This window comes from Anolis carolinensis, chromosome 4 (assembly GCF_035594765.1).
Source record: "Anolis carolinensis isolate JA03-04 chromosome 4, rAnoCar3.1.pri, whole genome shotgun sequence".
NCBI classification, from domain to species: Eukaryota; Metazoa; Chordata; class Lepidosauria; order Squamata; family Dactyloidae; genus Anolis; species Anolis carolinensis.
In genome coordinates this window covers 39,543,828-39,566,777 of record NC_085844.1, presented here as the reverse complement: position 1 = coordinate 39,566,777, position 22,950 = coordinate 39,543,828, and the positions used below count along the sequence as shown (strand labels likewise).

General features: G+C 36.6%; 1 protein-coding gene across 7 annotated transcripts in view; it reads right to left on the bottom strand.

The window, feature by feature from the left end:
- Window positions 1-22,950, bottom strand: part of stau2 (staufen double-stranded RNA binding protein 2) — a 200,501-nt gene that overhangs the window by 44,478 nt on the left and 133,073 nt on the right. For 2 of the 7 annotated variants that reach the window (XR_010005706.1, XR_010005707.1), the window contains exon 14: window positions 1,097-22,944. The exons of the other annotated variants lie outside the window; for them this stretch is intronic. The gene's annotated coding sequence lies outside the window, so the exon portion shown is untranslated. The remainder of the gene's footprint in view (window positions 1-1,096; window positions 22,945-22,950) is intronic. 7 annotated transcript variants of the gene reach the window in all.

The following is a 22,950-nucleotide window of genomic DNA, read 5'->3' as shown; positions in this document are numbered from 1 at the left end:
TAAAATTAAGTAAATAAAAATAATGAAAAAACCATTAACAGCCAATCCTTCCCATCAACATAGTGGGAAGGTATTAATCTACACTAGATTATGTGTTGACATTCTTATGTGTTGACATTGGATTATTGTACTCACCTTTCTCCACATAATTTATTTATATCACACTCTGAACAAAGGGCTTCTGTTGTTATGTTCTTTATTCTAAACATGTCTAACATTATATAAATTATAACTGACAATTTGAAGTTAGACTTGCTGTAGACGTTTCAATGGCAAAATGGTGGGAGATTCTAATATATTCTAGGGCTCCTGAAATGCTCTTCTGGGGAAACATAGGATAGCTTTTTAAACTGAATTATTTTCAAAAAGTTGCTATTCCACTTTTATTAATTATTAACACCTGAAAGGTTTTTAAAATTCCCCCACCATTTAAGACTGAGCCCACCTATTAAAGGGTGAGCATTTGAATAAATTTCCATCCATCTTGCTTATCACACTGAAAGGAGAATTTGTGTAGTTGATGGCTGCAGTTCAAAACTGTTGAATCTATTTTTAATTCATCTGTGATTTTAAATTGTTTTGTATAAAATCAGAACTCCAAACTATTTTGAACATTATAAATTATGACGTTTTCAAAGAGAGCAAACTTTTTAAAAGCTGTGCAGGATGTAAAGCTATATCAGTAATTAGAATTAAACTTCCACACATAACATGTACTGAAATTGATTGCTTGCTATTTCACAAGTTCATGTATTTGCAATTTTTCTTAGGGTTTTTTGTGCTTTGAAGATAAGCCTTGTTTGTTATATAAAAGTGATATATTCCACAATTAACTTTTGCTCATTTGGTAAGGATACATGCAGTGTAAATAACATTTTTTAACTGAATGTTTTTAGCATAAATAATCAAAGCATTTAGATAAAATGTTAGCAGAGCATCGTGACCACGAATTTGTGAGTGAAAAGAAAGGCTGAGGCCACTGTAGTGTTATCAATGTTACGTGATGACTAAATTTGCTTCCGGGCACTGTTTCAGTCCCATTCAACTAAGGCATGAAAAGATGAGACAGAAAGATGTAAAATAAAGAGTATGGTACCTGGATTATCAGTTGGATCCACTCTTAGTAATGCTTTGAGTAGACCCACTGAAAGAAACAGGACAAGTTATCTCTGGATGTTCCCTTGAGACCCTTCTCAGGCAAACTGAAATATGACAGGTTGTTACTGGAACATCTCCTGTTCTAGTTCTTCATGCACAAATTGAAGTATTTCACTGCTTGCATACGAGGTGAGTGGGATTAAACTGGAATTATAGAAGTAGATGGGAGATCTCCATTATGACGACTGCATACTGGGAATAGATTTTTGGGAAAGTAGAATTTCTTCTGGCCTTGTGAAATCATAATGGACTGTCAAAAAGCCAGACAACAAAAGTCTCCAGCATCTCCTACCATAGTGTTCAGTGAACCGAGATATTAAGGAACAAAAATTAGTTGATTAAATTATTAGTGGAACATAACAATAAATTGATATTATATTAAGCTACAGTTTCATGGATATTTATGCTAAATGTTCAGAAAGTCTACAAGTCTCAAAAAAAGAGCAGAATCATCAATATAAATATGCTATATTTCTTTTAATGAAATTTCTTCATAACTCTTTTAAACCCATTGTCTGACGGTGGATGGTATGTATTTCACTAGGATTCTGTTCCAATTTCACCTTCTGAGCTTGTGTGTTCAAACCACATGTAGCGTGGTAACAGAATAAAGGCAATGTGATAACAATCAGACTGAATGAGAGTGGGATCATTATTTGATGAAGTTTCCAGGACTTGTGTTACTATCTACAAATTTGCACTTGTTTTCTTGTTTCAGAAAAAATTGAGTTACAAAAAGATTTCTCTGTTTATTTTTTAATAATACATAATATATATTTAATATTGGTTTCCAAATTTATATTTTTCCAGAAAATACTAATTAAACAGTATATATATTCAGTGACTGTACATTTGTTGATATGGTCTTAACTCTAAAGGCCATAATAAAATAATTACTGGTACATAAATCTGTCTCATTTGTAGTCTAATGTGTTCACCTTATCACAATTGTAAAACCTGGTATTTAATTTAACCATTAATCTATGAAAAGTTTAAGGTTATGTTTTCAGTCACCAGTTTTTAGAATAAAGTGATTTTACTTCAGTTGCCTTATATGATGTTAGATCTTTATGAATAATGGATCCATGCATATAATTAAGATGACAAAGCAAAGTATCAAGGGATTGCAACCACCCAAATTTTTAAATTTATCTTATTACCTATTCTTTGGTATTTCTTTTGCAACTTAGCCTGATCATCATATGTAATGAGACTTTTTTATTCCACTCTGCCAGTTCCAATCATGTACAGGAATTACATAGCACCCTTTTCATACGTATGGATTTTCAGTAAGTGCCATATTTAATGAAAATGTGTGGTCTTTACTCCACATACTATCTTCTGTCTCATAGATGAAATATTTTATCAATATCTGGTAGCTGTTTAATGATGTAGCTTTTAACCCACTCTAGTTCTCTTTCATAGGTTAAAGCAGTTGTCCTTAAAGCAGAACAGTCAAAGGAAATTATGTCTAGTTGTTTATATAAAAGAAATATGCCGGTAACACATAAAGAAAAACAGAAAAAGGGAAGAAGTATATGTGTAAGTTCAATATGCAAGAAACATATATGTTGTACACAGCAAAAAACTCAAGTTTTCAGTGCAGGCATAAGAAGCAAGTTTTCCCCTTTGGCAATAATTCTGGAAACTGGCTCTGTCTGAAATGATGTAGTAGCAGTACCCATTAATGTGATCACACGGGAGAGAGTGGAATTATTTGGTTTTGGGGAGATTGGAAAAGACTTCTTTGATGTTCGATCGATACACACATCGTCCTAATACTCTCGGAGCTAGTCTACACCATTTCACACCAGCAGAAGGTCTTTTATCAGTTGCAAAGCTAAATTCAGTGTCCAAGAAGTTCTTGGGGCCAACATTCCAGTGTTCAGTGGGTCCAAAATACGAACACATTTTTGCTTAAAGCATTAACTTCCAGTAATTCTAGCTCAAACCACTTACTGTTGTACCGTGGGAGACTTATTTTGGCCATTAAAACAGAAAAAGAAAACAGTGTACAAAAGTTGAGAACCCACAAAACAATGGTGTGATGGTGCAGAAGATGAAAAATTCCAGAAGATCTGATTCAGTCCCAACATCCCATCCCTAATTCCCCATGTTAGGGATATGGTTTCTCATTGCTGGCTTTGTTGTCTAAGAACCATATATATTTCACCAAAACCTTACAGAGAAGAAAGCTGAAAGATTCAATACAGAACATACATAGTTCTATAACCTTGTATAGTAAAAGAGCTCTCATTATAACCCAGGTCTTAAAGCCTACAATATGTGTGTGTGAAATATGTATTCATGACATAACATTAATCATGCAAAGATGGTTCTGTACCATAGAATACAATATTATCATCTCCCTGCTTCAGGGATATAAAGCCATAATAAATTGCTTTAGGGCAGAAATCTAATTGTCAAAATGAGGCTAGGCAATTAAGCCATAACTTTAAAAATCACTATTGAGGTTAAAGGAAGAAGAGTTATGAGGAAAAGGGCAATTGAATACTCAACTTTCAATCTAAGCCTTCGCCCCATCAAAGATTCAGTTACCTAAATAGTTTCTCACTTTAGTGGAGAACTACCTTTAACAATATTTCATCTCTCTGTGGAGAAATAAGGAATGCTCTTTCAAGCAAAAAACTTTACCCAGCTATCAAAATCTTTCCTAAGAAAAATAAACTAATCAAGATTGATCTAAATGGCCTCTCTGACATCCACAAATTCCACATGTTCATGTTACGTTTTAGAAGAAAAAAGAGAAGAATTTATTTTTTAAAAAACCCCAGAAACCTAGTATGTCTTTTAGATTATAGGGTTTTTTTTTAAAAAAAAACAGGCTACAAAATCAATAACAGAACCTAAAATTATAATAAGCAAGGGTAATGTATTATATTAAATCACAAACTTTTACAATTACATATATGCACCAATTAAGTCAGTTAATTACATCTTTTAGCCAACATAAAATTTTGGATTCTCAGCCTTCCAAGGACTTGGTCATCATTTCGAGGAAGATAATGGTGATAGCTTTACTCTCCCTTCTGAGAGGCACAAAGATTTTCATGTGTTGACTTGACACGTTAACTGTAAAATATGCTATGTCCTCAGTCCCCGGGATACGATGGGCAGGTATCTAAAAATGAATGAGGGTGCTGAGCTCCTTGGCTCAGTTTTAACAACTGTACTCATTCAAATTTTATATGTGATACATACAAGACTATTGGGATCAGAAAATAATTTATAGGACTTTGTAAAATCCATTTTGCAGAATTGAAATTATAGCGGTTTCTTAACCATCCCTTTTTATCCCATTTGGGGAAATTCTAAACTTTTTTTTAAGGTGTTTTTTTTTTCCGTGTCAGGAGCAACTTGCACCAAGTCACTTCTGGTGGTGATGGTGAGCTAATCCTCCTTTTCCATGCACAGCTGGCCTGATTTAGATCAGGTCTCACATGGTTAACATGAATAAGAAAGAAATTAACTTTAAGCTGCATACTACACTCTTAATAAGTAATTAGCTCTAATTGTCTGAATAAGCCAAAAGTATCCAGGATTAGCTGTTTTAGGCAAGAGTATGTCTAAAAAAAAAAGGGGGGGGGGGAGACATAAAAGAATTTTTAAAAAGGAGATGTACAACTAACATCAACTCATTGCAGTAAAACTTGAATAAATAATTATTTACATTTCAAACTGTTTAACATGCTAAGGATGTTAAAGCAAACCAGCAGCTAAATTAATATTCTCTAGTTACAGTAACAAAGAACAGATTCTGAAAAATTAGAAGTGGACAGGATGTCTTTTCTTTATGTTTAAATTCCTCCTCCTCTCATTGCAGCTCCATTCCCAATTTTCCACAATTTTCTGCTCCACTAACTTAAAAGTCATTTCCTTTAAGAAAACAGATGACAGACAACTTGAGTGACTGATTATATTGTGCCAACACTTTGTTTTTTCTCTGAGGCCTTGGTTTAAGAGGATGGATGTTAGTGTAAATGACAGAAAGGGAGCTTCACATAGGATTTCACTCCTGTTCAAAGACAAGCAAAGGCAACCTCACTGAGGAGCAATCAATTTGACAAATGGATGCTGTTCAACCCTGTGCCTCCCACTGAAACTGGAGAGCTTGATGTACACAATATTTCCCCTGTAAACTGAAAGAGCAGCAAATTCCAGACAGACTTAATACTGCTTTGCTGTATAATGGGTTGAGCTGATAATTCTTCCCATATAATGAAATCTGATAATATTGGGGAGGAAAAACACACCAGAAAGAATGGAACGCATTAAACAACTTGTAAAAATACACTTAAGACTTAACAAGATTGATAAAGAGAAAAGAAAATAGGTTGTACCAAGAGTATTTATGTGGTTATATTACCTAAGATTAAAAACAAGTCTCCTGATGTAGAAGTATAGGGTTCTTATTTACTACTGACAGTTATATCTAAGAAATAAAAGCACTTAAATATCAAAGGCTTTGAGGACACAGATGTGTTGCCCCATCCTCCCCAACAGTATTTTACTGATAAACGAGATAATAAAACAGGGGAGATCTTTTTTCTTAGTATAACTTTCTTTAACTGGTTCAGGCTGCCATCTTATACACAGTTACCTGAGAATAAGTTTCATTAAACTTGATGAGTCTTACGCCTGAGCAAACATGTATAGAATTGTGTTGTAACAGGTTTCATTTTATTCCCACTCTCCTCTACTGTGGGTATTAAAGTATTATTGAAAACAGCAATATAAAAATGCAGCAAAACAAAAATCCAGCAAAAGCAAATGAGGAAAGTAATTTCTTTGCAATCTGGTTCCTGAGTGCATCATATGAACAACATTGCCACCAGTAACAATGCTAATTAGAAGGAGATTACACATGTGTAAAAACCAAATAATGCAAACATTTCACTTTCCTATTTATTTTTCTGTTGTCACAAATAAAATAAATGGGGGGCGGGGGAAGGAACCCTTCTACAAACATTTCATGCTGAAGTGAATGGACCTCAACAGCTGCTGATTTGGTGACACTGAGAACCCCAGTGGAGCTGTCCTGCTGAATTAACGTCTTGGAAATGTTAAAAAGAAACTTCAAACAGACCTTGTTTAGCAGGTGGTCAAAGCTTTCTCTCTGTGGGGATCATGTGAAGACTAGCAGAACAGTCACTCAGTCATGAATCAGACCTGTCAATAGTTGCCTATTTTCTCAACAGGTTTCTCAATCATTCCCAAGAAGCTTTCCTACCACAACACGTGCCTACTCTGTGTTGCCCTTTATAAGCCAAAAGCTTTCGTAAATATATTAGATTTCATGACTCATATGAGCAGAGTGAATGTGAATGCACCAAAAGAATGGCTGCATAAGCTGTTAAATCAGCTAGTTGTAACTCCGGATTAAAGCAGCCACTGTAAGGCTACTGTTCTCCGTTTATGAGGTACAACAGTTTCTAGTTTTGAAGGGCTTAATGCGGTTTAGTTAGTGATTACTGCTCAAAGACACAAGCATAATACACTCCTCTTTATACTTTTGTATTTGAGCCTTATTCTTACTAATGTCAGGGCTGGCCAAAGATAGTTTTGCTGTGTGAAGCCAAGGGCAAGATGGCACCCATCCTATCTATATATATAAAAGAGTGATGGCATCATGGCGACCCACAAAACAACAAAACTACAGGCCCCCCAACCTCGAAATTTGACAACACAACCCATCATCCACGCGTCCAGGTTGATACAACAAAAAGAAAAGAAAAATAAAGTCCTAATTTGAGAGAGAGGAATAATTGCTTTTATCCAATTGCTGCCAGTTAGAAGGCTAAGCTCCTCCAACTTGGTCTCCTAGCAACCCAATAAAAATAATAAAAAACACTAAAAATTAATACAATAAAATACTATAATAACATAAAATAATTAAAAATAATACAAGAAAATAATAAAATATAATAAATAAAAATATAACTTACAATAAAATTAATAAAAAATTGCAAATAACATCAAATAAAAATTACACAACAATTTTTAACCAATACCACCACCACTTTGCCACAGCAACGCGTGGCCGGGCACAGCTAGTTCCATATAAATAAACAGATCAGACTGGGATATGAATCTCATTTTGACACTACTAATGGGATGATGTCGTGTACTGAACCCAAGTGCAGCTGTCTAATTTACAGCAGTGTTACTCAACATGGTAATCCACAGACCAGTGACCTTCCATGAGCCACTGGCTACCAGTCCTTGGCAAATTTATAGAACAAAGATATAACTGTACATCATATTCACAAATATGGTACAGGCACATTAAAGGGAAAATTCTGCTGATCACTCACATCAGATAGCTTGAGATGCACTGAGATAGGGAATACAGGATGGGCTACATGGCATGTAGAATTGTGTTCTTTCACATCTTACCACTGTTCCCAGTTCCTCAGCATCTGTGGTTCCTCAATGTGTTTAATAGTGGTCAGTACAGCTATTGGAACTACTTCAGAATTCACAAAACATTACTCTTCTAATAAGAAAATAGACCAAACTCTTTTGCACAGAAAACTAGGCAGAGTCCTTTCCCCTGACCCTTAGTCTTCTAATTAGAGAAAATTTCTAGAACTAAGGAATATTCAGTCATGCAAGTTCCAACCCTTGGTATGAAGTTATACAAACTTGATCTAAACAAAATTGTAGGGCAAAATAATGTTATCTTGAACAAAAACTATCAGTTAGTAGGTCTCATTATATAAACAACTTGCGGATTTTTTCCCTGGGGAAAATAACCGTTTTTCATAAAGGGTCAAGCTGACTTTGCAAAAGTAATTAGAGATTGTTCAAAACACTCCACTGCCACTTCATATATGAAAAGAAATGGCTGCCAAGCATCACATACTCCAAGCTACCCTACATAAAAATCAAAGTCTTAAAAAGAAAGAACAGTGTTTTATAAGTTATATAGCTCTGCCTCGGTCCATTAAGGCTTTCTGCCACCGAATCTTGCAAAGCTTGTCATGCTGTGTCTGTTTTCATCCCAATACAAAATATAAATTAGTATATGAATTAACACATTTAAGTTCTGCCACTCAAGACACTATTCCCAAATATGGAGAATTAACAAGGCTGGGCTTGTCTGAATAGTAAGAGAACTATTGAGTTATTATTATTATTATTTTAGAAAACTGATGTTGGAGTAATGCATATACCCCAAAGATAGAATGCCAGTTTGCATTAATTCATTAAAAATACATAAAATAAAATCTAACAATTTAAAAGGAAAAAAACTCCCTTAATTTTAATATATAAACTGTCTTCTCACTTGTAAAAAAAATGTTTGCATCAATGACAGAAATATGTATGTGACACCACATTGTGGATTAATTATTTTAAAAACTAAGGATACTAATTTGTAAACCATGTACATGAAATTAAAAACAAATCAAGGGTCTCAAATTTTGCTGTAAAATTTTCACATTGTAAAACCTTTTATAAAACCATCTTCCTGAGGAAGTTAAATCCACTGAACACACTGCAGAGCTTAATAATTTCCAAGTGCCTCTGAGTGTCCTGTCAAGCAGAACTAGAATGCAAAATTAGTTCAGTTTGATCATTCCAGCTGTAGTGTAATTTTTTTTCCATGCTACTGAACATGAAAGTGCAGCAGTAGCTCCTATCATTCTTGGTTTAAAAACTTATGACATGTTACCTCAGCAAAAAGACTCGTTTAAATATTATCCATATCTTCATGAACCTGTATATGCCATTGGCATTTTAACTTGAATTAGCAGAACAAAGGATTATACAATCAAAATTTCCCACCAAATACAAGTATCCGTTCATATTTTAATATTATAATACAATAGGATAACACTAGAGGCAAATGGAGCATTGCTTTCCAAAATAACAACTCTTATGGAATTGTATAGACAGAACTGCCAGTAGTATGCTGTAATACATGATAGCTGATGGAATAAATGCATAGTCCATAGTGCATTGGGAAGACCTATCAACAAATCAAATTCTACAAAAAAATATTTTTTGGAGTGGGGAGGGAGTAATCTATGTGTGGAGGACCCCACCACACCCCATACCTCAGTGGCTACTCTCAATGCTTATGGAAAGCTGAATGTTGAGAGGGGGGTTTAAGAAAACCACTGAAGTGAAGGGAAGCAATGGGAAGCAAGGAACACAAAACACGTCATGCTACTATCATTCTTATCAGATGGAAATAACCCTTATTAAATGGTTTACTTCAGTTATAGTTTAAAGAACTGTGTGTTTGGACTTCTATTTCTTGAACTGTAGCTATTAATACCACAATCCAAATAGGAGTCTCAAAAGCATTTTGGGGTATACCATGTTAGCAACTACTTAAATTCAAGAATCACATTGAATTTCTTTTAATGAAAAGGGGTAACTTTAAGTTTTCTTTCAAACAAACCATTGGTTTAAATTGGAGTATTAACATCAACTTAGGCCATCTACATGGGCTTGAATATCCATGGAACTACATCCCACCAGATACCAATGGCCCACTGTAATGGGATGCAATGCAAAAACATGCAAAAACTCTTGGGCACAATCAAAGTGGATCTTTGCATCCCAGACCAGAAGAAACAAGAACTACATGTGTTCTCTTAATGAAGACACTGTTATAAATATATATTGTATATCTCCTGGCTCCCTTTAAAGCCAGGGTAAGATTTTAAAACCTTGCTTCCTTTTCTCATAATATTTTAAAGTCCCTTGACTAGTCCATATACGGATGGCTTTTCATGATAGGAATTCCCTGTAGGCTGAAACTCCTCTAACATCCATTGTCCAAAAGCAAGTTATCATGGGAAGACTCCAATCAGGAAGACTCCCACATGCAGTTCCCATTGGATTTTAACGCCTCTGACAGAAACAGCGAGTTCCCCCTTGCCCCAACAGTTCCCTGTGTACTCTAAATACCAACTTCACAGATTGGGAACCCTAAAGTTATTCAATTCTTACATGTGCCTTTGTCTTTATAAATCTATATTACTAGAGGTCTAGTGCCAAACATAAATGAGAAAAGGAACTTTTGCCCAATTCTCAAACTTCTATCCAAAAACTCTCATAGATAGGATAAATAAAGCAATGAACACCACATTCAAGATAGAATCAGTAAGAAGAGAAACATGAACAAATTCCTCACTGATTAAAAACAAATCACTTTTATTTGCAACTTAGGGTGTATCTGCACTATAGATGAATAGAGTTTGACAACACTTTAACTTCAATGGCTCAAAGTTGTAAAAAAAAATAAATCATGGCCAGCCTTTTCTCCAAAGAGTGCCGTGGTCTGAACAAACTACAAATCCCAGGATTCCACTTTAAATGAGCCATAGCAGTTAAAGTGATCTCAAATTATATTAAAATAGCAACAATATATGTTGCAGACAACCATTATATTCATCAAATCACTTTAGGCTTATTACTTACTTCTTCTATGGCTTATATTTAAGCACACAGAGAACATACTTGGCTATTTTGCGTAGCAAGTAAATGCAATTGATTTTCTTCCTCAAAAGATTCATCACTAACATCATCCTAAATCTTCTTAATGTAGAGGATTGATTTAGAAAACCTTTATAGCACTTATAAAACTTGCAGTATCCGGTAAGTTGGAGATAAATGGGAAATTCAGGTTCTACTCAATATGTTCACTGGCCAAAGAAATTATGCTTCAACTCTATTTTTCTTTAAAAGCCCCTATTGTTTATGATTTTGGAGATTCTTATTTCCATGCAACTACAGACTCATTTCTCCCTGTAATTGCATCTATTGCTTGAAGATGTGAACAGGGCAAAGAAAGTCAACAGGATTGGATTATTATTTATTATTATATTTATTTATACCCTGCTTTATCTCTCTTAACATAAAAGCATTAGGATACAATATAAAATATACAAATAAGCAAACATTAAAACAAAATTAAATATAAACAGTGTTTTAAAATTCACAGTTAAAATCCATTAAAACATATTCAAAGTTAAGAGGAAAGAGTTTGCTTCTCAGAAGAGGAGTATCTCTAATACTTGCAGGCTGTAAGTCTTGCACAGATTAAAGATTTCTCAGAAGATGGCACTGCATAAGCACTACTGGAGGGAATATAGCTACTAGTAAATTGAGTTGAATGTGAGCAGCTTGAAAAGATGTTCTGGAATGGGAAAGGGAAGGCAAACAAGCCCTCTACCCAATCAATCCCAGGAATTGTAGCCTATATGAGCCGGAGAGTCACTTGAAAATATGTCCTAAACAGTTTCATTAAAAAAAATAGCAGGGTGAAAGTTGGAATTTGGACAAGTCCTTGTTTCTGAACATGTACAGAAAGAGTACTGGAAACATGGCCAGGAAGGGAAATTAATGTACTACATAATAGAAAATGAAACATAATACATAAATTTAAGGACAGGGAGAAGTGCCAAAAAGAAACATTACTTTTAAGATGTTATTAGATTTTTTTTAAGCAAAACAAACTATTTTAATAAATACGGAAAGAAGCCAACAAACGTCTCTGTGACAATTACAGAGATGTTATTACAATGCACTTTTACTATTAAAAATAATGGAGGGAAAGAATGTTAGTTTGAAAGAAATGTTAAAGTATGTAGTCATTATTTCAGAATAAAAATTCAAATAAGTGGTAGATTTAAATAAAAACCAACCCGCAACAATTGTGCCATAATATTTTTTTTGCACTTTATACTTTAGTAATCAATGGGTATGATGGCTTGGTACCTTTATTGAGCAAATGCACCACTATTACAGCTTCTAATTGTGTTCTTTTTCAAAAGGGGGTTGGGGGAAGGCAGGAAAGTTTACACAATAGAAGTTCTTTTCCTATTCCCAAATTAATTACTTTGAAATATCTCTCAGATTACATCAGTTTCTTACTTGCGGTCATGTAGTAAGATGGCATCTATTGTAGATCATTAGTGATGCATTAAATTAGTTGTTTACATTATAAAGTCTAAACATAGGAGAATCTTTTGTGTGAGGGGTCTTCAAAGATTCCTTCTCTAATAAAGCTTCCCAAACAAGTAAAGTTGTCTTTTTTGTTTAGTTAATGCACCACTGGAGAACCTAAAGATGTGTAATCTTGTTGCCCTCTTATGACTGAAAGTAGTGGAACATGAGGCGTTCTGGTGAGGAATTTATATTTATTTTATATTTCCCTGAATAGGAAAACGCACTCTAGCAGAACATTTTAAGGATTGTGGGTATGGGAGGTTGGTTTTTTTAAATGATTATTATTAAAGAAAACATTTGTGTTTGCATGAGATGAGAAAAAAGAGACAGAGTCAGGGCTGATTTTGATTTATCCTAGGCTAAATGCCTAGTAAGAACTTATGCAAACAGACTTATATCAAATTCAGTGTAACTGCTTTAGTATACAAATACTCTAAACTAGGGTGGAGAAGGAGTGTCCCTGTGTCTCATATGCAGGTCCCAATCCCATTTTTCATAGTCAGTTGCCAAGAAGAACCCTGGCCTAACTTAATTTTTTTGAGTCTGTTTATCAACCAAAAAGAAAGTGCCCAAAGGATTAAAATGACTGAAAAAACATTACCTCTAATTTTTGAAAGTTGATACAATGAGGTTCACTTGTGTGCAGTACATATGTAAAATGGATTTCTGCCCCTGGACACAGCTGCCTACCCTTACTCTAAACTAATTTAAAAAGCATTTTGGTCAATGCACACCTTATATGGAAGTAATAATAGGAAAGAATGCAAAGGGCTCAACATCCTTCCATGGACCCACTGTTATGGTAATGTGTTGCATTTCTGCCTAGGGATAACATGATGATTAGAAAATTCAACAAAACTTCTAATGCACTTCAGTGGTTAGTGCATTGCATTGGGGCTTGGACATCCAATTTCAATCCTCCACCAAGCCATGAAACTCACTGGATGACCTTGGCTACCCACTATCAGCATGACCTATTAAACAAGGAATGTGTGAAATAAGTCCGGCAAGAGAATAGTTGAGGGGGGGGGGGGAGCATTTACATAACAAATAAGTAAATGAATAAGTAGATAATCAATATAGTTATGGTAGAATGGGTAGGGCATACACCATGTTTTAAAGATGACATTGTCCTATCTGAAGGCTGATTTTAGCCACTCCAGAGATTTGAAGAGCCATACATGTGCCATCATGTTTACCATTTGGTGATGTGTCACCTGATCATCTTTGAGGCCACTGAGGAATATTTTCTGATGTTTGGGTGGAATAGCATATTATATTGTTTTAAAGTTGTTTCTTCCCGAGAGTTCCTTTCAGATAAAACACACTGTGGGGCCAATTCCTTCTGAGGGGTGCTGGGGGTTTGGGACAGGATTAGTGGGGATCCCCTAGACACCACTGAAGACCCCAACACTGTAGTCAGGCTACACAATTCCCATCCCTGCTGTAGATGAATTTTTCCAAATCTCTATCCAGGACAACTAATTTTACTAGCAGGGGTTATAAAAGCCCAAAAGTAAGGCTGGGTATGCTTACTCCAAGGATAAGAATATTTTAAAAACTATATTAAAGGGTTACAATTTCCTCTTAGGATCACAAAGAACCAGGAGATTCCTTCTATTTGTTGCAAGCTTTACCAGAATATACCAGAAGTTCCAAAAGCAGCATCTCTAGCCTCATGAAATCTGGCTTGACATCACACTTCAACAGGTGTGAAGTTGCCAACTGCTGCATGCCATAATGTATTCAAAAAGTCAATCCTCACAAATATTATGCATACAAAAATGCTCTGAGAATTTTCAAGGACGAATTATTAATGCATTTGAGTATTGGATTCAAAGTCTGAGCAGTGAATCATTTCTGATGAAAAGACTATTTTAGGATCGCAAGAGCAATACCTAAGAGCTGATCTAATGATATCTATGATATAAAATCTTTTTCTGTCCGCTGTTCAGTCGTTCAATGTTAGAGCCAATTTCAAGGTTTTATGGCTCATTGGGGTGTCTACCTTACCGGAAGTGTTTAAGAAAAGATATCAGAAACAATCTTAACAATTTCTCAAGGGGTAAATGCCATAACAAAAGCAACCGAATCTGGGGTCTGAGTCCAATAAGTTTATTATAGCATGAAATTCTGTTGACATCTATGTCTTTCACCAAAGAAGAAATCCTAGGATTCCATAGCATTGAACCATAGCAGTTAAAATAGTGTCAAACTGCATTAGTTCAACAGTGTAGATGGACCTTTAGACAACCGCCTTCTTTTCAGCCACACTGTAATTATATTGTAAGATACAATGGGTGCTATGGCTGTCATCTACAAACTTTCCCTTAAATATACCATTTTAAATTATACGCTTCTGAAGGCATGCTGCTCTTCCTTGAGAAGGAAGAACTAATGAGAAAAGCAGTAAAAATACATGTTACTGGTTTGTGAAAATCTATAATCACAGTGTGTGAGACTGTATACAATAAATCCCAACTGTACATAACCATATACAGATACACCCTATTGCTATTTTGACAAACACTGTGCCACTTTAAGTATAGCTGCCATGATTACAAAAAAAATGGCTACAGATGGTTTCGTACAAGAAGAATCCTATGAGAGGGAAAAGTCAGCTGGTATGCATGTGTGATCCAACTCACCACCATAAATAAAACCAGAAAAAAATAAACTAAAAGGTTTGAGAGCAAAATATTTCTGTTCCAAAGGAAAACATAATACTCAGTAAAGGGGAAAAATACGTAGGAAAAAGTATTAAATTATCTTTCCATGTAGTCCACATAAATAAAAAAGAAAAGGGAGCCTAAATAGCAACGGGTACATTTCCTAACAATTAGAACAAATGGAAAATGGTTTGCATTCTATTTTCTTCTCATATGAACAAACAGAACAAGGCAATTGCATAATTTATTTTGGAATTCCATACTTTACTATCACTATCTATTGCACAATGAAATGTCATAATAGATTACACAGCCCAACAAAAATAATTATTGGTGTCTTGGTTTTTAGTCTTATTCCTCAGGTTATTTAGAGTGCTGATTCAGAATATTGCAGACTGCATCAGCTCCTGTTTCTTAGCTATGGCTATCAAGATTATTATAGGTGAGGAGATGAAGAGTTATATGGCATATGCTATGTATCTCAAAAACTAGACCTGATAGAGGAAACTGCTGCCATTTCTGAAATCAGGTCAAATAAACCCCAAAACATGTGTAACATTTGAGGAACCAAAATGTGTGTTGACCAGTGTAATAGATATTCAAAATGTTTTGAAGGTAAATTAAAAATCCTTTGTTAACCCCTTTGTACTATGTGAGTCAGTAAATATCAAGATATGGCAGTCTTAATTTAACCAGGAATTCCAAATACAGATATGATAAAATCTTGGTTGCTTTTTTTGGCTCCATGATATTCTTTTTCTTTGCTGAGCAATGAAAACTGTACATTATTCCAAAAGTAAATTTATTATATCAGCTAAAGACCTCATAATGCCGATATTGTGATATGTGTGAAAAATAAGGCGTAAAATGAAACACCCAAGCCCTTCAGGAGCCCTCCAAACGAGCCCTTCTTCAAACAACACTCAAGGATCATCTACCCATAGAACACGCTGAAAACATTGAGGAACACTGGGACAAACTGAAGACCTCTATTATCACAGCCTGTGAAGAAACCATTGGATATCAAACTAAGAAACATCAAGACTGGTTTGACAATAATGACAAAGAGATCCAGCAGTTAATTGATAACAAAAGGAAAGCCTTCCAAACATGGCAGAGAGACACCAGCTGTGCTGCTAAGAAAAAGACATACACTAGTGCAAAAGCTGAGGTCCAAAGAAGGACCAGAGAACTCAAGAACATCTGGTGGACAAAGAAGGCTGAAGAAATCCAACACTTTGCAGATACCCATGATGCTCAGGGATTTTTCAAAGCCACAAAGATCATCTACGGACCAAGAAACCATGGCATACAGCCTCTACGCTCATCAGATGGAACCAAACTTCTGAAGGACAAAACATCAATTGCACTACGTTGGAAAGAGCACTACCAGAACCTTCTGAATGGCAGCCCCAATGTGGCCGAAGAGGCCCTCTCACAAATCCCGCTACAACAAACCAGGGATGAGCTTGCAGCATTGCCTAGTTTGGAAGAAGTCAGCAATGCCATCAGCCAACAAAAAAATAACAAAGTCAGAAGACCCGATGGGATCCCTGCTGAAATCTTCAAAGAGAGTGGACCTGAGCTGATACAACAACTCCACCAGCTCATTGAAAAGGGGTGGGTGACCGAGAAAATCCCAGCAGACTTCAAGGATGCCAACATCATCACCCTTTTAAATTAAGGGGATAGAACAGACTGTGGGAACTATCGCAGTATCTCCCTTCTAACCTCCGCTGGGAAAATTCTCGCAAGAATCCTTGCAAACCGCCTTCTCCCTGTTTCAGAAGACACCCTCCCAGAATCCCAGAATGGCTTCCGCCCCTCCAGAGGAACAGTGGACATGATCTTCACTGCACGACAGCTCCAAGAAAAATTCAGGGAACAAAACCAACCTCTGTACATAGCATTCATTGACCTTGCAAAGGCATTTGACATAGTGAATCACAGTGCTCTCTGGACCATCCTCCAAAAAATCGGGTGCCCTGACAAATTTGTGAACATCCTGCGGCTCCTCCATGATGACATGATGGCAACAGTCTTGGACAGCAACGGCTCCCAAAGTGACCCATTTAAGGTGGAATCAGGTGTCAAGCAGGGATGTGTTATTGCCCCTACCTTACTTTCCGTCTTCATCGCTATGATATTTCACCATGTTGATGGGAAGCTTCCCACCAGAGTGGAAATTATCTATCGGACAGATGGCAAGCTATTTAACCTCAGCAGATTAAAAGCCAAAACCAAGGTCACCATAACATCTATTATAGAACTCCAATATGCCGAAGACAATGTAGTCTGTGCGCATTCAGAAGAAGACCTGCAAGCCACTCTAAACACCTTCGCAGAAGCATACAAGAAACTTGGCCTCTCATTGAACATTGAGAAAACTAAAGTGCTCTTCAAACAGGCACCAGCAAACCCCTCTGTGTTGCCAGGAATACAGCTTAATGGTGTCACATTAGAAAACGTTGACCATTTCCGCTACCTTGGCAGCCACCTCTCCAAAAAGTCAACATTGACACTGAAATACAACACTGCTTAAGCTCTGCGAGTGCAGCATTTTTCAGAATGAAGCAGAGAGTGTTTGATGATCGGGACATCCGTAGAGATACCAAGGTGCTTGTTTATAAAACTATTGTCCTCCTAACCCTGCTCTACGCCTGCGAAACGTGGACGGTCTACAGACGTCACACTCAACTCCTAGAGCGTTTCCATCACCTTTGCCTCAGAAAAATCCTGCAAATTGCTTGGGAAGACAGGCGGACAAATGTCAGCGTGCTGGAAGAAGCAAAGACCACCAGCACTGAAGCGATGCTCCTATGCCATCAACTCCGCTGGACTGGCCACGTTGTCCGAATGTCTGATCACCGTCTCCCAAAGCAGTTACTCTACTCCCAACTCAAGAATAGAAAACGAAATGTTGGTGGGCAGGAATAGAGATTTAAAGATGGGCTTAAAGCCAACCTTAAAAACTGTGGCATAGACACTGAAAACTGGGAAGCCCTGTCCCTTGAGCGCTCTAATTGGAGGTCAGCTGTGACCAGCAGTGCTGCGGAGTTCGAAGAGGCACGAATGGAGGGCTTAAGGGAGAAACGTGCCAAGAGGAAGGAGCATCAAGCCAACTCTGACTGGGACCACCTTCCACCTGGAAACCGATGTCCTCATTACGGGAGAACATGCGGATCAAGTATAGGTCTCTTCAGCCACCTACGGACCCACCCCCAAGACCCCACAAATGGAGGACCATCATCCTCGGCCTAGAATCATAGAATAGTAGAGTTGGAAGAGACCTCATGGGCCATCCAGTCCAACCCCCTGCCAAGAAGCAGGAAATCACATTCATAGCATCCCCGACAGATGGCCATCCAGCCTCTGTTTAAAAGCCTCCAAAGAAGGAGCCTCCACCACAGTCCGGGGGAGAGAGTTCCACTGCCGAACAGCCCTCACTGTGAGAAAGTTCTTCCTAATGTTCAGGTGGAATCTTCTTTCCTGTAGTTTGAAGCCATTGTTCCGTGTCCTAGTCTGCAGGGCAGCAGAAAACAAGCTTGCTCCCTCCTCCCTATGACTTCCCTACGAGGGATCGTCTAAGTAAGTAAGAATCTTTAGCATGCAATTAATCTTTCTTTTATGATATTGCATGCTGAGCTGATGATCGAATTGAGAAAGCCGCTGAAACACGTGTTCTTTAACTATTGGAAAAAATAAGGAAAATGACCATGGGTTTGTAATTTTTCACTTTCCACAGCCACATTCACATTGTGTTGAGAACTTTTTCTGTGGCTGAGTGGAGATTTCAACCACTGTTTTCAGAGTCACTGCCCAACACTCAGTCATGCTGGATCTCTACTTCCATGATACTAGATCATTGTTTCACATCTGAAGAATTCTCAGATCTAAGTTATCAGGGTCTAGTGACTGGTTAATTTATGATTTATCAACAATTTTCAAATGAAATCTCTTGTAACTTCAATTGGCCATCTTTAAATGTCCTCTACACCACAAACACATTCTGCTGTTGGGAAATTTCCTCAATTTCCCTAATGTGCATCAGCCTTCTTGAGTGGTGTCCTGCTGCTAAAACATTGAAATCAATGTTTATGGCTTGTCTGCATAAACATGTGCTAAATTTGTTCTGTCAAAGTTTGTGCCCTCATAAGGTTCACAAAAAAGGAGCGCACTGCCATATGGAAGACCTGCAACAGGAGGCAAATCTACACTGATCACTTAGCGCAAAGGGTGCTCGAATCAGCTCCATGGAGTCAAACTACACATAGAACTGATTTGGTTTAATACACAGAATTTGGGGCAGAATTTTGAGCCACCACAATTTGAGTGCAGGTACACAATGGGACCAGTGGAATGGTTTACATGACTGTTCTATGTTTTCTGGGCTTGGACAGCACAGGGACACAGAATGGTACCATCCCCTCCTGCTATCCTTGTCGTAGCGGTCTCCAGGTGCAACGTGCGTGCTGCTAGTTGTTTGCCGCCTGGAATGAAGTTGGTTGGAATGACAAAGAGATCAGAGAAGTGAGGGGAGAGAGGAGGCAATGCCTCCTTTCTCCCCTCTTCTGTTATTCTGGCACCCTGGCCGATGTCACTCCAAGGAACAACCAGTCGGTAGGACCCATGATGCACCTGGATACTGCTACAACAAGGAGAATGGGAGGGGAGGGGAAAGGTGGCCATCCAGCAGTGTTGAACTGGGTTCATCACCATTGAGCAGTGATGACTCCTTCCCACTTCTGTAGCTGTGTAAACCATCCAAGGACCGATCCAGCTTACATCATGTGGATCTTCTCTAGGATAAGTGGTCAAGGTAGATCTGCCCAGGGACACACACAGAGATAAACAACAGCACAGGCAGTTGTTGTACTCCTTTAACACCTCACTTATTTGCGAGGTATGAGGATATATTGGCCTGATTTAAGGATGAAGCATGAGGATCTTGGACGAATGGAATTAATTAATATATATGTTTTTAAGGTTTTATAATGTATTTTAACAAATTTATTAACGGATCTATATGTATTGTTTTGCTTTTATGATTGTATTCTTTGGGCATTAAATTTTGCCAATTTTTGTAAGCCGCCCTGAGTCCCCTCGGGTGAGAAGGGCGGGGTATAAATGTTATAAATAAACAAACAAACAAATAAATAAATATATGGGCTAGGATACACTAATTGTTTGTATTGGGGGTACATGGGTCACACACTCTTGTCAGTTATTGCTGCTGCTGCTGTATTATCATTGTTTTGGGCAATAAAACCAAAAGATAGACTAGGTATGAGACAGTGCTTTAATGAATGGCAAACTATTTTGTTATGACAACAGTGTTAGCAGCTAGACTTATCAGAAACTCTGACAGCACAAAACACGAGGGGGCTGGTTTGGAGGGGAAGCTGAAGGCTTTAAACCATCTGTCTGCTTCTCCTGCAGTGAGGCCATCCACCCCCAGTTTAATTTTAAACATCAGGCTAAATTATGAGGCTCTAAATTATGTTGGCATGAGAAATCTCTTAGCAACTTCTCTAATGACCAGGTATTAGAAACTGTAGAACAACTTGTACTCAAACTACCCTTCCCGAGCAATCTCAGTTCTTCCCCTATGTCAGAATGGCAAGGAAAGAATGATATAGAAAAGGTTTTCCTGTTTTGAATCACTCAGGGATTTTCCTTCTGTCTAGGTGGAATTTCATTTTACCAGAAAAGTACTATGTAAAATAACTTTATTGAGAAAAATTGTTTGGTAAACTTGGTAAATATTCTTTGTTACACTGTAACTCTACAGAATTTTACAACCACCATCACTGATTAACTATACTGATTGGGAGTTCTGGAAAATTGTAGTCCAAACAAGAACTTTCTAAGTTCTGCGAGAACTTGGTCACTGAAGTTCTATTACTGCTGAAATATCAGTAAGAGTAGATTTTGTTTGCCATTTCACACACATATTACATTTTAATTTGAATTGGCAATTGTATTTGACCAGAAGATAGTAATTACAAGATCCAATGCACATGGCATTAATAATAGCAAAGATAACAAATACAAATTTTGAAGAAGTTACGAGTAAATTTATAAGGGATTCTCAAAGAAGACAATAAAATACAGGATGTTGGACTATGTAACAAATGAGAAATAGTAAAAAAAATGGGACGGGTTTTTTAAGTGTTATAAACTGATGTCTGCAGACCACCTGTTTGTAAAATCTAAAACCACTCTGCAATTAAAATAAACTTATTTTAAGTTAGTTTTTTAAGTTATTCTTTCTTAACTTTCCGATATCAATTAAAGGACATCATTAACTATATTGTGTGATTTTGATTTATTTGCATTGCAGCACTATAATGTGGTAGGTTTGGCCAGAGTAGAATGTTTTAGTATTACTACAGTCTGAAGTTTATTTTATTTTTTCATTTATAGCCTACATTTTGATCATAAAAGTGTTTAAGATGTCAAATTTTAACAAAATATGGACTAAAACATGATCTTGACAAAAACACCAGATAGACACAAATAAATTAAAATGAGTGAAAAGTAAAAAAGAAGTCTAAGTGTAATTCAGAGCCACAATAATAAAAGTTTTAGCTAGTAACCAACCAGATAGTCTATTTCTTCCAAAACAGCTCACTAGCTTACATGGCAAGGGTCTGCCTGCTGGAAAGAGAACCAGAGAAAGGTATTCAACCTTTTGTTCATGAAAGGAAATTCCAGAATCTGGCGAGCAGCCCCCCAAAAGCCATTTGGGAGTAGTCAACAAAAAAGGCATCATGACCGGACATGCCTATAAAAACAGTGGGATCAAGAGATGGGTCCCTCACAATGATCTTAAAACCCGAGTAGATAAATTTTACAATAAAGTGTGGCTTTGAAACTTGTCTACATCATAATAACTAGACCCAGAAAATGCAAAATGATTGTATAATCCAGATACTATGCAATCTTGTTTGTCCAGTTTAAACCTATCATATGGGAGCATATAATTTAGTTGAGTGACAAGTGGGAGAAAAAAATAACTGTATGACAAATAACATCTTGGCAAGATAACAATTATTTCTTACATGGCAAAAACACAAACTACTGTTAGGAATGTTAAGTGATCAAGGAAACGATACATGTGTTTTTGTGGGTGGAACAGATTTATATAATTCTAAAATTGAGCAATTCTCGGAGCAAAGGAAAAACTGGTTAAACTCACAGAGATTAGATCAGTTAGCTGCAGAATTGACATTTGGGCCATAATTTACTCAAACTATTTACTGAACTTGAAAAAGTTCCTTTTTTGGTATACAGTTTCCAGAATTGCTCAACTAGTATGCCCAGACATCTCTTGTGTATAGCCATGTCAACATCCTGGAGACTTGTTGTTGACAATAAGAAAACATAAATTTATATGAAGGGGGGAAGTGGATGATAAGTAAATTAAACACACAGATCAGCACAGAGGAGAATATCCCTTTCAATAGATAGATGTATAGAAGAAAAGATCAATCACAAATTATAGGGGGGTTGGCAGTTGGATTTTGCTGAAACTTCCATTTTCTTCAAAACTGAAGAATACAACAAACAAGCAAATCATCCCGCCAACTTCTACTATTTCTATCTTTTCTGAAGCTATTAAAAAGTACAAGAGCTTTTCCAACTTTTATGGTTTCAGTTTCTAGAATAAAAGCATAAAATCAACAATTTCACTTTTTAGTCAAGCTATTTTCTGATGAGCTCTTAAAAGAATCAAGGCTGAAAAAATAATTATTGGATTAAAAATACCTTTTATTTAGTTTCACAGCACACAGTGTCTCAGCAATTTCACACATCCGTTTCTTTGCAATTCACAATAATGACAAACATATTTGATAATGACAATTAAAAACCCACATAATATAACATTTAAAACCAACACAGAATACAGAATAACATTTAAAACAAACACAAGAGTGTCAATAAAATTGTCTTTAAAAATCCTTGTGGAATTAAAATGTTTTTGCCGTTTTAGGAAGAGAAAACATTCTTCCTTACTTTCTTTTGAGGGAAGTCTATAACTGAGATGTTAGTGGCATGGTAACCCATGTTCTGGCAGCTATCCACATCAACTTTGGTGACCGTTTTAATTTATCAGTTGACATTAACTCTGAAA